This window comes from Mesoplodon bidens (genome assembly GCF_964165515.1).
Source record: "Mesoplodon bidens genome assembly, contig: HAP1_SCAFFOLD_178, whole genome shotgun sequence".
Lineage (NCBI taxonomy): Eukaryota > Metazoa > Chordata > Mammalia > Artiodactyla > Ziphiidae > Mesoplodon > Mesoplodon bidens.
In genome coordinates this window covers 322,071-337,957 of record NW_027671948.1, presented here as the reverse complement: position 1 = coordinate 337,957, position 15,887 = coordinate 322,071, and the positions used below count along the sequence as shown (strand labels likewise).

General features: G+C 45.0%; 1 pseudogene across 1 annotated transcript in view; it reads left to right on the top strand.

The window, feature by feature from the left end:
- The window catches only part of LOC308610764 (centrosomal protein of 78 kDa-like), a 425,259-nt pseudogene that overhangs the window by 91,651 nt on the left and 317,721 nt on the right, over positions 1-15,887 (top strand). The gene's annotated exons all lie outside the window — the stretch shown is intronic.

The following is a 15,887-nucleotide window of genomic DNA, read 5'->3' as shown; positions in this document are numbered from 1 at the left end:
GGCCCTTCGTGGACAGGCACTGTGTAAAATATTAGGGCCCCACCTCCTCCTCAGTCCTCCTTTTCCTGATGCTCAGTATAAATCCCCTCTTTCTTTCCTAGCCTCACAAAACAAAACAAAATGCTGGAAAATATCTCTAATGGAATCCTGATACAAACCCATGACACTGGCCCAGAAAGCACCTGCATCTCCGAACAACCCACAGCAGATACGTAACATGGGCCAGGTCCTGCCACCCCTTCCCCAGTGCCCAGAGTCACTGTCATCAGTCAGGAGTTCTGTTCCTAGGGGCTTGGCGTGGTCTGAGAAGTAGGCGCGTGTCCCTTAGATTCTGTCATTTCACAGCCAGTGATGGCTGCAGAGGATTAAACAAGGGCCAGGGAATTGTCATGTTACATTGGTCGTGGGAGTATAGACTGCCTGTGGTCCTTCCCCTTCCAGCTCCCAATAACGGAGAGACAATCTGAGATGCAGGCATAAGCCAGATGCCATGGCGATCAAGTTGTCTGAAACACATCCCTGTTCAGGAGAACAAGGTACACACCACGGTGCACCTAACTCACCAGAACAGATGTCATAGGACGTTTAATAGTAACACAGAAGATCATCTTCCTGATCCTGGGCTACACTCCTTCCCCCTTTAAAAGAGGAAGCAGGCTTCATAGACATTCCACCCGAAACAACCCCACTCCACATCTGTTCCCTGTCCATGAAGGAGTGACCTGAAATAGGAACAAACTCTTCCTCTCAAGGCAGCCTGAGGGTCCACCATGAGATACTGGACAAGATGAAGTAGGTCTGAAGTACTGCCATTCCACAAAAGGAAGAACAATTCAGAGCAACTCAGGAACCTGAGCCCTCTCTTGGCTGAAGTTACTCGTAATGGTTGCCCATCCCCTGTTGAATCCAAGGCAACAGTTACCTGAACTGACAAGTGAGCTCTGGGCTGGGAGGAGTGGATGAGGTGTGGGCTGCGGCAGTTAGAGTAACCCCCTGCCTAGCTCTCGGAGAGGACACTTCACTGCAGGTGTGGCCACACACAGCCCCATTGAATAGTTTTCTCACCAGGACCATCTCTCCCCACGGCCCCCTGAGATACAGTATGCTCCTGTTCAAACCCCTTTGAAAGATATGGTGAGGCAAGCTTCAGGTGCCTGAGGAACACAATACAGCTCTAGGCTTTCCTCATGACCCTCCCTGTGTCACCACCAGGACATCACACACATCCTTACACACACGTTTCAAAGTGGCTTGTCTCCCTTCTAGAAAGAATCAGACTGTCTGCTGCCATCCTTTCTCCATAGCCAGGGCAATTCCTCTGGATCCACCTCCAACGACCCCTCCTCCCCAGGGCAGTCTCAGGTTTCTTCAGGCTCCCCAGTCTCCCCAGGTGAAATGTCCTTGTGCGTCCAGTGCTCTCTTCTCCCTCTACTTCAGTCCAACTAGGTGCCCACAGTTAAGTGTAACGTGTGAACCTGAAGGATGTGAGGATGGCAGGGTCTCTGAGAACACACCCCCAGCCTATAGGCTTACCTCCTATTGAAGCCATCCTGCAGGCTTGGGCACGGACTACTGCTGCCTGGTAGCCTCAATGAGAAAAGTCAAGACCAGGAGCCAGAGAGCGACCTGCTTCAGCAAACGCTCGGGATCCAAGTCAACGAGGGACACGTTTGAAAGTAAACCGGAAAATGCGGGCTGAACCGTTCTGCGGTGGGGGAGGGGCAGAGGGCACGTGGGTCGGGGTGGCGTGCGCTGGGGGGACATTCCACGAGGGCTCTGGCAGGTAGGCAAGAACCGGAAGTTCCTTCCACCTCCCACAGTGGCAACACAATTGGCGTGTGCCTCTTTAGGCAGTTTATAAACTGTTGTTTTGATTCACGGCACCGAGGTTGAGCATGACAGTCCCTTCCTTTCACGTCTTTATCCATCAACCTAGGTGTTTTTTTTTTTTTTTTTTTTTGCGGTACGCGGGCCTCTCACTGTTGTGGCCTCTCCCGTTGCGGAGCACAGGCTCCGGGCGCGCAGGCTCAGCGGCCATGGCTCACGGTCCCAGCTGCTCCGCGGCATGGGGGATCTTCCCAGACCGGGGCACGAACCCGTGTCCCCTGCATCGGCAGGCAGACTCTCAACCACTGCGCCACCAGGGAAGCCCTGGAGCTTTTATTCATGAAGGAAAACTTGTATGATTTGCAACCAATAACTTCATACTAGAGGAATGGTGAGGCAAAATATTGTACCCAGGCACTCGAGAAAGGCAGGCTTCCTTGTTGCTTCCTCCCTTTGTTCAGTCATTCAACCAATTATTTACAAGATTCTCACTCATAATTCTGATACAGTATTTGAAGGACTCTTCTCAAGGCCACTGATACAAAAATTGCACTGTGCAAAAATTAGCCAGTCCCAATACTGCAATCACTTTTGTAATACTTCAAAATCCTACACCCCACAGACAGAGATAATCAAATTAGCCCAAATGTAACTTGGGAAGACCAGTCACAGAAGGGAGTATCTAAAAGTCCTTTGGATCATGATCTCTGACTATTCCTGCACAGAAGGTGGGGGCGGGCATTGACTACTGAGAAAAAACATCTCTGGACATGCATCACAAGCCTCAGAAGACAGTTCATCTTCCACTCAATCACGAAACATTAAAGAAACGAAGAGATACCATGTTTGTGTCTTGTGGAGTTTTCAAGTCTGCACTTGGAGGCGCTTAGTGCTGTTACATGTGAGGGGTCTTCAGAGGCATCCTGTTGAGTGAGAAATGCTCTAATCTTGCATTTGACCAGAAAGCGGATCTGATGATTGAAGTTTCTTTGGGAAGTATTACAAAGTCAGGTCAGTAAGTTGATCCCGCTACTATTTTTGTTGTTGTTGTTTTATTGTCAACTGAAATTCTGCAAGATATTATAAAAAAGGAGGGAGGGAAAATAAAATTGTTCCCATACTACCTGTTGAAATTGGCCCAGATTGTCAACTCTTTCTCAAAATTATTTTTTAAAAAACCCCAAAACCGTACAAAGGAAACACCTGTGAACACGGAGAAAAAATATTCTAGTAGAGTAAATGCGTTGGAAAAACTCTAGGAACGGAGTCAGGAGACAGTATCTTAAGAGTGTTTCCCAGGTCTGAAATTCTTTGCTAGCATTGTTCTTTAACGGAAACTTCAGGTGTGCTAGGAAAAAGGACCTACTGTTTTTTGAAAGGCATTAACAAGAACCAAGGAACGGCAGTCCAAAGGGCATGAAAGTACTTGCCCCAATTTGAGGCCACTGTGCTTACAGCGGAGCTCTCCAGAACTCTTTGTAGCTAAGTGCATGGGTTTCACGAGTGCAATATAAAACTCACGAGTGCACATTTCCCAAGAGCTGGTTTTAAGAAGAGACCGTCACGAAGGTTCCCAGCGAGGAGCGTCGCCAGAGAAGTTCCGCAGCTTGCCCGACCCTCCATTTCTGTCCTCTCCTGCAGAGACCTCCTAGGCCCGCGCACCCCGCGCCTGCACGCCCGCGCACGCCTGTGCACGCCCACTGGGGCGGGTCTCTCGGGCACGGCGGACCGCCGTCCTCCAACAGCTCCCGGCGTCTGCTGGGGCAGTTTGCTCCGGAAGACAGGAGCGCATGCGGGAGCGCGGAGGGTGGGGCCCCAATGGCTGTCCGGCGGGGGAGGGGCCTGCCATGGCGGCCTGTAGAGTCAATTCTAGGAATCCTGAGGTAAGGGGTACGGGGACTTTTCACCCCTCAGGTGTCACCGCTCTGCACTGTTGTTCACCCTGTGGGTTATTTGTGCCCTTGTCCATGTAAGGAGACTCCCCACAATGTGGATTCACGCCCCCATAGAGCTCGATTCCCTTGAGATGTTTACCCCAGGATTATCGGCACCACTGGGGAGCCGGCTGCATGAAGGGTTCAGTGATTGCGGGGCCTACAGTGGGGGCTAAATAGTGTGTGCGAGCTATTAAACAGGTGCCGTTCTAGTCTGCACGTTGTGAAGAGTACAAAAGCTAGAGGGAAGTTCTTGCGAGTTGAAAACCCTCATCTGGTTCCGAAGGTGTAGCTCAGGTGATTGGAAAATGAGTGAAGATGGAAGGAACACACTCATCGTTTCACTAGTGTCTTCCTTCTTATAAAAACATCAGTCAACACTTAGGTTCAAACTGCATTCTTTTGTCGGTGATGCGAGCAACTTTGCTGAATGTGGTAATAAACATGTATTTGTAGTCTGGTGTCAAATCATGATTGATTTGCAAGCATAGATGGGGTCTGTACATACTTAATTGGTTGGTGGGAATCTGATAGGTAGTCAAATGTGTGGGTTGGTTTTGTCCGTGGATATTTGTGTTTGAAGGGAGGTCATGCCTGTGTTTTTGTGAGAGTGTGTAAGAGTGAGTGTTGTATTTGGAGGGTGTTGAGATGTGACGCAGGCATACTCAAGGAGTTGGTGGTTAGGTGTTTGTAATTTGGTGTTTGGGGAATATGTTTACATGTGTTTTTTTCACCCCTGAATTTGGGGATTTGTGTGTGTGTAATGGTGGATTTGGAAGGATTATCTGCATATGCGTAAGGGCCATGTCAGGAAAAGTAGTGGTGTATATTACTTTGGGTGTCCAGTCTGTTAATTTTGTATATTTGGGGAATGTAGGCTGATCATTTGTGTATTCAGGGCATGTTGTATGGTTATGGGGTGTTTGTGGGTGTGCATTTTCAGGAGCTGTGTATGTATATTTGGATGTGTAGAGGGCAAGTCTGTGACTATTTTATGGGGCTGGTGGATGTTGAATGTGTAGGTATGTTGTGTTTGTATGATCCTGTATTCTGCAAGATGGCAGAGTTCATTCTGTGTGAGAGGTTGGGAATATGGGGTTATGTATACGCCAGTAGTGTGGTACTGTATGTGTATTTGGAACAAAGGGCGTATAGGGTGACATTATTGTCTATTTGTAGTGTACTGGGTAATCGTGGTTCTATTTGGGACTTGTGGAGAGTTGTGTGTTAAATGAGTTTGTGTGTGTATTCAAGGGGCATGGCCACTTGGAGGAATATTTGCTGAGGCTGTGCATTTGTAATTTTCAGTAGGAGCCTCTTAGGCTTATGTATTTTGGGAAGTGAGTATATGTGTATCTGATAGAGAGGTGGGGTTCTATGTTTCTACAGGGAAGATGGACAATTGCATTTGTATGTATTAGAAATATGTGATACGGGTATTTGTTAGTACTTGCATATGTGTGAGCTGGCTCCTGATAGCTAGGGATAATTTGATATATGGAAGTTGTTTCATAAATGGTTTGCTGGAGATATTTCCATGTATCTTACTTGTGTATTCTAATCCGTGTGCGTGTCCATCATCAGGTGCATGCATTATCAGAGTTTGTTCATAAGGTATGGAGTTGTTAGAAGTATTCGAAGTGTATTTCTTTGGAGAACGCTAGGGTGTTTATACATGTGTTTGGTAGGAGTAAGAGGTGGTCTGTCTATATATTCAGGGTGAGGGTAGAAATGTATATATACACACACACACACATATACAGTTTGTATGTTGGAGTAGTGGTGGGGAGCTTGTATTCTGGAGAGGTAGCATAATGTATAGTGTTTGGGAGGGGATCCATATGTTCAGGGGTTAGGAATATTTGCATGTGTGTGTCCATAGGTGTGTGAGAATTGTGTATGTATATTAGTAAGACTGCAGAGGTTGTCGGTGTTTTTCTGTTTTGAGTGTGTCTGAGCATTTGGGGTGTATACTCATGAGTAGTTTGTGGATGTGTGTATTTGTGATTTGTGAGTGTAGCAGGAGGCTTCGAGTCCTCTATGTGTCTATTTCAAAATGTAATGCCTGAAGAATTTAGTGGTGTTGCTTGTATGTGTGTTCTCAGTATTAGTGAGGTGGACTTATATGTACAGTTGACCCTTGAACAACATGGGTTTGAACCACACGGGTCCACTTATAGTGGATTTCTTTTTCAGTAACTACTACAGGACTACTACAGGATCCATGGATGCAGAGCCACTGCATGGAGGGTTGGCGCCCTAACCCCCAAGCTGTTCAAGGGTCAGCTGTCTTTGATAAGTATAGATTATTTGTGTCTGTGTGTGTTTTGGGGGTTTCCTGGGGCTTCTGGGGTATGTATTCTGTGGGACGTGAGAGTTTAGTTTGTGTGTTTGGAAACCAGTAGGCTGTGTGGGTTCTGTGTGTGTGCAGGAGTCCTGCAGTCTATGTATTTTAGGGCTGTGGGATTGCATATGGGTCTTTTTTTGGGTTGCACATGAGACAGTTGTGTACTTGGTGACCCTGTGTGCTTAGGTACTCAGTGTGTACATCTGGATGGCATATTGGTTGCACATGTTTGTTTTCAGGCCCATGTTGTGTGTGTATATATAGTTGTGAGAGTGGAATGTGAATATTCAGGGTGAGTAAGGTTTCATCTGTAAAAATTTAGGTAGTAAGAGGTGGTCTGTTTGTGTATTTATTCAGGGTGAGGGTGTGTGTTCAGGAGATATATATATATATATATATATATATATATCTATGTACAAACACAAATGTGTATGTGGTGTCCTTTTGGTTATATATCTGTGGTGGGAGTTGAGAGTTCTCCTTGGGGTGTAAGTGGATTCTGTGCACATATTCACAGGAAAAGTTATGGGATGTGCTGGAACTGGTTCATACTGTCTTGGGAGAGTCAATGGTGCATATCTCTTCCCAGCTGTGTGTTTAGTGATGTCAGGTGGGTAGCTTGAAATTGGTCCTGCTGGGAATGTTTATACCATGTAGATACCATAAGTGAAGTCTTTCCCGCCTTTCTCGGAGAGCTTTTTATCAAGCACTTAGCAGCGTACCACTGATGTGCGTGTTTGGATTGTGTATGTATGAAGCAAGAATATTTGGGCATCGGTGGGTACGTATGGGACCCTCATGTGAATTGTGAGTGGGGCATCTGGGGCTATGGGCCCTTGTATATGTGCATTGACCCTGGTAATTATGAATCATTGCATTGCTCCTATCAGGTTGGTCTGTTCTTTAGGGCCAGAGAATCCCCACAAATGTTGTTGATTCCCAGTAGAAATCATGCAGATGGATACAGGGGTGTCTGTACCTTAGGCAGGTGGACACTCCTTCAGCATTTGTGTGGTCCTAGCATCTGGGTCCCTAGAAGGGGGCGCCTGGCAGACAGATGGCCATGCAGAGCAGAACCTTCACAGGTGTGTTGTTGGCATGACAGGCAGCAATCAGAAAGTCATGGGGCTTCCTGGATAGGAGGTCAGATGACCAAGGGCTCTCCCAGGAAAACCCCCTGAGAATCAGTTGGACAGCTACAGGCGTTCCTGGCTCTTCTGTGGCACAGCGGACGTGCAAGGACACCCTCCACATGGGGTCCAGAGCCATGTGTCCCTGAGCCCAACTGTCCCAGGGTGGTGGGAACTGTTGCATATCAGGCTGGTCAACTGTATCACTAGGTCTCAACCAACCTGTCTCATGGAAACCTAAGTCCTCACGGATAGGCAGGACCTCTAGGGATCACTGAGCTGACAAGGACAGAGGTAGGGAGGCTTTGTCACTGAGGGAGAGTTGGGGACTGAGACCTGGAGAGCCTGGGGAGTCCCACTCTGAGATGTGGCTCTGATGTTCCCAAACCCTTTAGACATGTTCTCTGTTCTTTTCTGAAGGCTCAAGATGCTTCTAGCAGTGGGAAGCTTATCTCAGTTTCATGTTTCTCTGATAGGATGAACTGACCCTTTTATTCACTCTTCCACATCGAGCTGCAAACCCATCAGAGGGAACCATGTGATCGTTGTAGCCACCAGCTGACCCCACAGCCACCTTGTGCCTGCCTTGGACCCACCCAAGCATTTCTGAGCCTTCTTTATGGTGAGTCTTGTGGCCTTTTCTCCCTCATTGTGACTCCTCCTGCCAATAAAACATGCTGTGAATGTTAACAAAAGGAAAGCTGCACTAGAATTGGAGTCTGGAAGGCCCGTAGAGGGAGCTCTCATGCCGTGCCACTCATCATCAATTACCCCAACAGGAAGAGGTCATTTACTGACCCCAAAGAGGAAGTGCAACCACTTTACTACCCCAGCTGGAGGAGGGAAGACTTCCTTCCTGGCCAGCAACAAGAAATAGAAAATAGAAATAGCTAATAGAAAATTCCGCAGTTTAGCCAATGAGACGCCGTTGTCACCTGAAGTTTTACTTTCCTCCAGTGAACTTTCATTTTTTCCCTTGATGATGACTTTCTTTCCTTGTCCCACCCTCCTTACTATACAAGTCTTCTGGGACTTCCCTGGTGGTCCAGCAGCCAAGACTCCGCGCTTCCAATGCACGGGGCATGGGTTCGATCCCTGGTCGGGGAACTAAGATTTCCACATGCCATGTGGCATGGCCAAAAAAAAAGAAAGCCTTCCATGTTGTGTAACCCGTTGGAGTATCTCCCTTTCTATCAGATGAGATGCTGCCTGATTCATGAATCGTTTAATAAGGCCAATTTATTCAAAATTCAAAGTAAATCTTCCAATTTACTCCGTTAAATTTTGTTTTTTAATACATTGGGGGCATGCAGAGGTGGCCACTAACAGTTTAATATGTATCCCTCCAGAAATGTTCTGTATAAAAATATGTATGTGCACTTTTCTAAAATCCACTCTTATGATTGCTACTGCTAACAAGATGATTTTATGATTAAATGCTTATCTTTTTAAAAAGAAAAAAGTAAATATATTGGTGGCAGTGATGGGATCTGAAGCAAATTTCTGATAACATTTGGGACAAGGAGGAACAGGTGTGGTGCCCACAACTCCTTTGAGTTCACTGTCTTTCTTGCCATTCCTGAAGGTTGTTGGTAAGCTCCTCTTGGTTTGAGCTCCATTCTCTTTGCGTTTGTGCTCCCAATCTAACTGGCTTTCCTCTACAGGGCAGGTCAGTTTGGCTGGTAGAGGATTCTCCTTGAGGCCAAACCCCTAGCCTTTCAGATGGAAATTCCCAGGACACAGTAACATCTCTTGGTTATTGCCAGTATATTTTTTGAGTGGTAAACCATAGCCCCTAATTTTGTTCCCTGGATTCCACACTGGGCACTGCTGACAGTGTAGTCTGCACTTGCCCATCTGTTTGGAATCAGCCCCCAGTTTCCATGCTTGGAGCTGTTGGTGGTGGCTATAGTTCTCCATTTTGTTTGGAATCAGTTTGCAGTCCCCCTTCCTTGGGATTTGCTGTTTGGATCTTTTTCCTCAGTCCAAGGATCCCTGGGAATCGGTGGTGGTGCATACCAGGCCTTCTTTTGTCCAGGACATAGTAACATCTCTTTGTTACTGCTGATATATTAAGGCGCAGGTTTTTTGTGTGTTCTTTGGGGTTGACAAAGGCTAGCTAAGGAAATGAGATCCTTTATCGCCCAAGAGTTGAGAATGCCAGCTTCTGGCACACCTGCTTATTTTATATTTAAGAACTATGGTCCTGGAGGTTGTAGATATTTAGAAAGATGGAAAAATTATACTAATATTGATCTAGAATTACAGTGGTCATTGTGGGGCATGTTCCAGTTAGACAAGATTGTACATTTAAGGAAACCACTAGAGAGCAAGGGTTCACAGATTGCACAGGGAGAATGAGATGCCTGCTTTACTTGGTATGTAAAAGTTTACAGACGGTTTCAAGATTCCAAAATAGCTTCGTTTAGAGACTTAGAACAAAAAGCTAATGAAAAATTAAAGGGACAAAAGGTACCTGAGACAAAAGACCGTAGGACGGATGTGACTGCAGACGCACCTCCTACTGTCCCCCCCTTTCCGTTGTCACCCGAGGACTCTTGTGTTACTCACTTCCGGTCTGAAATACTTCTCTATTCCAAAAAGAATATTTAACAATTGCCATTTAAAGTAAAACTACCTGAGGTTGCAGGTGAGCCCCCTCAGGTGTCCTTTACCCCTTGGTCAAAGACTGAACTGAGAGCTGTAGTCAAAGAATTCTCTAAACCTTGGAGGAACCCCCAACATTTTTTAAAGAACTTAGAGTCACTGTCAGGGCGTATGTCCCCAAACTGCTAGATCTTTATCCACTTGTACACATGTTGGTAGGACTGGGGGGAAGCCCCAGAATGGATGTGGGAAGCAAAATGACATAATCCCTAGGATGGTATTCAAGATCCTCAACCTAAAAAGGCTTGCAGAATAACAACTAACCTTTTATAAGCTATTCCTAAAATCTTCCCTGCTCACACTTCGTCTGTTATTAATTGGCCTAATGATTGCTCTATTATTCACTCATACAAACAAAAGAGGGGTGAATCTGTGGAAGACTTTACAGCCAGTTTGGAGGCTCTCTTTTTACAGCAGTTGGTGTTCCAAGGAATAAAAAGGCCACTCAGCCTGCTTTAACTGCCCTCTTTGTAAGTGGATTATCTTCTGAGATGAGTGGATTGATAAAAGGGCAGAAAAGAGGGTGGGAGGCTATAGGCCTGACTGAACTCGTGACTATAGCTGAGCATTTTGAAAGGACCTTGGAGCAAGACCACAAACAGAAATCCACCAAGCTCATAGCCTTACAGTTACAACAGCTCTAAGGCAAGGAACACAAAATGACACCTGGGCCTCCCCCATTACAACCTCCTAGGGGTCCATAATCAATTTGATGACCCAAAGTTGATGTTTCATTTGTAATCAGGGAGGACACTGGAAAAAGAGGTGTCCTCAAAAGTCCTATGCAAACTCTTCACAAATGCTCTCGTATCTGTCTCAAAGGGAGGGCCCCCCGTGACCCTCTCCCCTAGTTGGCAGAACTCCAGAGGTTCTCTGGTAAACTATTAGCAGCAATGACCTTAAACAGCCCAGAGGAAAATATAATGAAAAACGGCCAAATTTTAGTTGATACTGGAGCTATGCTTTCTACTTTAAACCCCACTCTCATATTTTACTTTGAAATCTACATTAAACTCTAACCCTAACTGTAAACATAATTACCTAACCCTTTAACACCCTACCCCTAGCCCTAACCAGAGCTGTGCTTTCTACTCTAAATCCCACCCTCAAAGAACAACAGGTGCCTCTGAGTAAAGAGGATGTTTCCATAGTGGGAGTACCTAATACAGTTCAGAGAGAATTTTTATCTCAACCAAGATTCCTTTCTGCTATGCAGTATAACCCCAGTTAATCTATTCAGTAGAGATCTCTTTTCTAACTTCAAAGGGCCAGTACATTTTGCCTCCAGTGGAGATCTCACCTTAAAATTTCCTGATCAACGTGAACCTGATCAGTTATGTTCCTTACAATCTGTCCTGGACCTAAAAGCGGAAGTTCAACAAAAGTTCCCTAATTGGATGGAGATGCCTACAAATTTGGGGGCTACTTCTGACAGTGTTAACATGAGAAGAATAAAAAAATGCAAACCTATAAAGATTCAGATAGATGTAGCTAAACCTCTCCCTAGGTTTCCTCAACAGCTATTAAAGCCTGCGGTCATACAAGGTCCCATAGCTATTGTAGAAGACCTAATTGCCCAGGAGGTAATCATTCGTGTACTCGTCCCTGCAGCATGCCAATCTTGCCTGGTTGGAAACCTGGCAGGATGGCGATTTGTCCAGGACTTGGGAGCTGTTAATAAAAATAGTTTTCCCCTGTTTTCCTGTTGTTCCAAACCTAGCCACCCTTGTGTCACAAGCTTGAACTGACTTGAAATGGTTTACAGTTGGAGACCTTTGTTCACCTTTCTTCAGCATCCCGGAGACCCAACAGCCAATATCTACATGGCTTTACTTGGAACAATCAACAATATACCTGCACTTTTATGCCTCAAGGGTTCACTGGGACTCCTTCTTTTTTCCTCCCAAGTACTTCACCAAGATTTAAGTACCCTCTAGTTCCCTGAGAAATCAGCCTTTTTACCATATGGAGATAACCTCCTGCTGTACTCAGCTACTGTAAAGTTTCCATAAGGCATTCATAAAAGATTTCATTTATTTGCTGCAACAGTTAGCTGAGAAAGAACAAAGGAAAAATTACAATTATCCGTAGACGCTGTTCATTACCTAGGACGTAATCTAAGCACTGAAGGAATTCAGCTATCTCCAGAGAGAATTAGGCTGATACAGGAACTTCCTAGACTCACAACTAAGTGCTAGCATTGTGGATTTCTAGGTTTAGCTGGTTATTGCAAGCTCTAGGTTCCAAATTTTTCTGTTACCTCTTCCACTCTGTGAACTTATTAAAGATTTAGTTCCTGAATCCTTTGCTTGGGAAGATAAACACAAGCAGGTTTTTATAAGGCTAAAACAAGCACTGCAAGAGCTGCCTGCCTTAGGGTTACCCAAATGATCAGGTTCAGGTTGATCCGTAAACTTTTTTTTTTTTTTGCGGTACGCGGGCCTCTCACTGTTGTGGCCTCTCCCGTTGCGGAGCACAGGCTCCGGACACGCAGGCTCAGCGGCCATGGCTCACGGGCCCAGCCGCTCTGCGGCATGTGGGATCTTCCCGGATCGGGGCACGAACCCGTGTCCCCTGCATCGGCAGGTGAACTGTCAACCACTGCGCCACCAGGGAAGCCCGATCCAGATACTTTAATGTGAGATCTCCACTGGAGGCAAAGTATATTAGCCCTTTTAAGTTCGAAAAGAGATCTCTACTTAATAGATTAACTTTAGGTTATTCAAAACCTTTTCCTTTATTTGTGCATGAAAGGCATAATCAGGCCGCGCAGAACTGTGTGAGCATGGTAGTAAACACAGGCCTATTGCCTGTTATAGCATACAACTTGATTCAGTTGCTTTTGCCTGTCTCAGGTGTCTTAAGGTTATAGCCACAACTGCAAATTTAGTGGAAGCCTTGGCAGATTTGACTCTAGAAAATGAAGTTTATTTGCAAACTCCACACCTTGTCCACAGTCTTCTTAACGCGGAATTGACATTTCTCTGCAAGTATCACTGGATTAACTTCCTGTGAAATCCTGCTTTCACCACCTAATCTTTAAACGTCACACCGTTCTCAGTCCTGCTACACTACTACCTCTGCCTCACAAAGGTGAGGGCCGTGACTGCCAGGTAACAGTGTCCCATGGGAATTCCCTGGGAGTCCATTGGTGAGGACTCCGAGCTTCCACTGCAGGGAGTGCGGGTTGGATCTCTGGTCGAGGAACTACGATCCCACAAGCCACATGGCACGGCCCAAAACAAAAACAAAACAAACAGAAAACAGTGTCCCACTTTGTGACACCGTGTCCTGAGTAAAGATGTTACCAAGTCCAAGGTTGCTCTGCTTGCCGCACGACAGGCCATAAATTGGAGATGAGGTGTTGAGGCAAGGAATATGACTTTATTCAGAAAGCCAGCAGACCGAGAAGATGGCAGAGTAAAGTCTCAAAATAACCATCTTATCGGGGTTTGGGTGCCAGTTTCTTTTATAATACAGAGATGGGGAGGAGATGAGGAGGTAAAGTAAGAAGGCCATAAGTTGTGCGAATAGCCCCTGGAATGGCCAGCCTCGGGGAGGAGATGTGTTAATTTCTTCTTAATTGTAGCCATCCACAGGTGGAAGGAGTCCATATGTTTCCCTGAACAAAGGCACTTTGGTTTAACATTCAGACAGAGGGACAGGGTTCCCCGAGGCAGGCCATTATGTACAGGTACAGACAGTATCCTTGTAGTGAACAAAAGCAGCAGAAGGCAAAGGTTAAAGTAAAAGGAACAGATCCCATGTGGAGTCCGATTTGGCTCTTCCCTGTTACAATTCCCTACTGTCAATGTCCATTCCACAGTCTTGTGGATAAAAGGGGGTGACGGCCCTTCTAATTGCTTCATCAGATGGATCTTTCCGGGAGTGTCCACCATTGGTGCCGGTGTTCCAAACGTTGGGTTTTTGGTTTTTTTGTTCCTCTCTGGAAAGTGTGTCCTTTACACCTGTAGCCTTAAAAAAATATTCTCAGCCTAAAAGTTGAGAGTTACGACCTCTTTGATGGGAATTTTGAGGGCTTCAAGCCTGGGAGGCAGCATCTCAAGTTAAGGAATTCAGCACTTTTCCATGTACGGGAAGATGCAAGGGTCTGGGCTCACTGAAATCAGTCATTTGATATGTACCTCAGCTGTCTGGGGCCTGTGTCCTATATTCTCATATCCTGAGTTTCGTCAGGGCTCACCGGCTCACGTTGGGGGGCTGCAGTCGCTAATGACTGATGTGTCAGGAAATATTCCATTTCTTAGATCCTCTCCTCTTGGTCAGGATTTTGACCCATATTTGGGAGACGTTTCAGGATCAAATTTTGTCCCACGGCGCTGGGAGGCTCATCCCAGGTCAGGGGAGAATTCTTGATATGCCACTCCAGGTGCTAGTTTTTGGATTAGGCCCTATTGCTAATTAAAGATCTTCTGGATCCTCTATCTAATTATGATCCAGGAGACATTTTCCCTTGTTGCTTCCTCCTGTACCTAGAATCACACTATTACAATTATTTCATGTTATAAATGTGGTCTATTTTCTCAAGATGTTTAGCCATTGAAGTATTGTTGGAGGCCTGGTTCCATACTGGGTACTGTAAGAGACGCCAGTCTTATAAAGTAGACAGGATATAAGTAATGCAGCTAGTAACGTTAACAAAGACACAGTACAGCAGGGAGACACAAAGAGCAAACAATCTGGAAACAAAGAACAATGATCAGTATAACTACTTGTAATCCAATTGCAATAGCGAGCGACCAGAGGTACCATAACTGATTTAGTGAGCCATCCGCTGTTTCAGTGTACCAGCGGTGCGTACTTAGACGTGCATGGCTTAATCTTTGGGACAAGCATATGCTACTGGCAGGATCACCCAGGTAGAGAGAAAAAGATAAATGTTTCAATTCTGCTTACAAGGGTATAATTTAACAAATGACTGTAAATCATAATGAGTTTAAGGGGAGCGTTTTGCTTACACCTGGAAAACACAGAGTTAAAACAGTCATTTTTCAGATAGAAACCATAAAAATTATAACCATAATTATAACCAAAATTATAACCATAAGTATAACCCTTTTACCCAGGCATGTGCAACTAATCGTTTTTGTTAACAGCTTTATGAAGCCATCAGGTTTCCCATTAGAATTCTTCAAGTTCTTACCCAGTTCACCTTTATGGTTTGAAAATCAGAAACTTGTATTTATGCAAAGGTCCTTTCTATAAATCTTCTTGAAGAGGAAGCATTTTTGCAAAGGCATCAAAGTGAAACCATGACTGTGTACAATGGTGAAAGACTTAAGAAGGCACGTTTCAATCTGATTACAGTGCAATTGAGAAAGTAACGTGGTTACTGCGGTGACATGCAACACTTTCAGACAATAAAGAGAATTCTGACTGGTAACATTTTACCAGGACATACCAGATTTTAGGAACTCCATATAATCTGTAGAATACCTGTGTCATTTGGCATACAATAGAACCTAAGAAGATTTATTGCTTATTTGACAACACTTCCTGTGTCATTCAACCTAATTAGTTAATATCTCTCTTTGGGGTGTTTCAGGGGCCCTTTGAAGCACCCCAAAGTTAGCTAGAGGTCAAAGGAACTTCATTATAATTTGATTTGGGAAGTTTTGTCAAAAAAATAAGAAAAGGGTTTAAAACAGATAGGATCCCATGTCACTGTGAAACAATAGTTATTCACTTAGCCAAAGTAACAATAAAAGATTTCAAAGGCAAGTACAGAACAGATCTCTTAAAAGGTAGAAAAACTTAAAATCTGGTATCAAAGGCAGTCCAAAATCTTAAGAAACCTTGTCTTCTTAACAGAGAGAAAAGCGAAATTCAAGTTGTGCACCAGCTTACTTTTAAAACGTATTTACTCAATTAAACTTATTTTAAACTTAGTCCTGACCACGTACAGAACTCTTTTTTTCAGGGTCCACTTTCCATAAACCTTCTGTCACTTACTTTAGCACA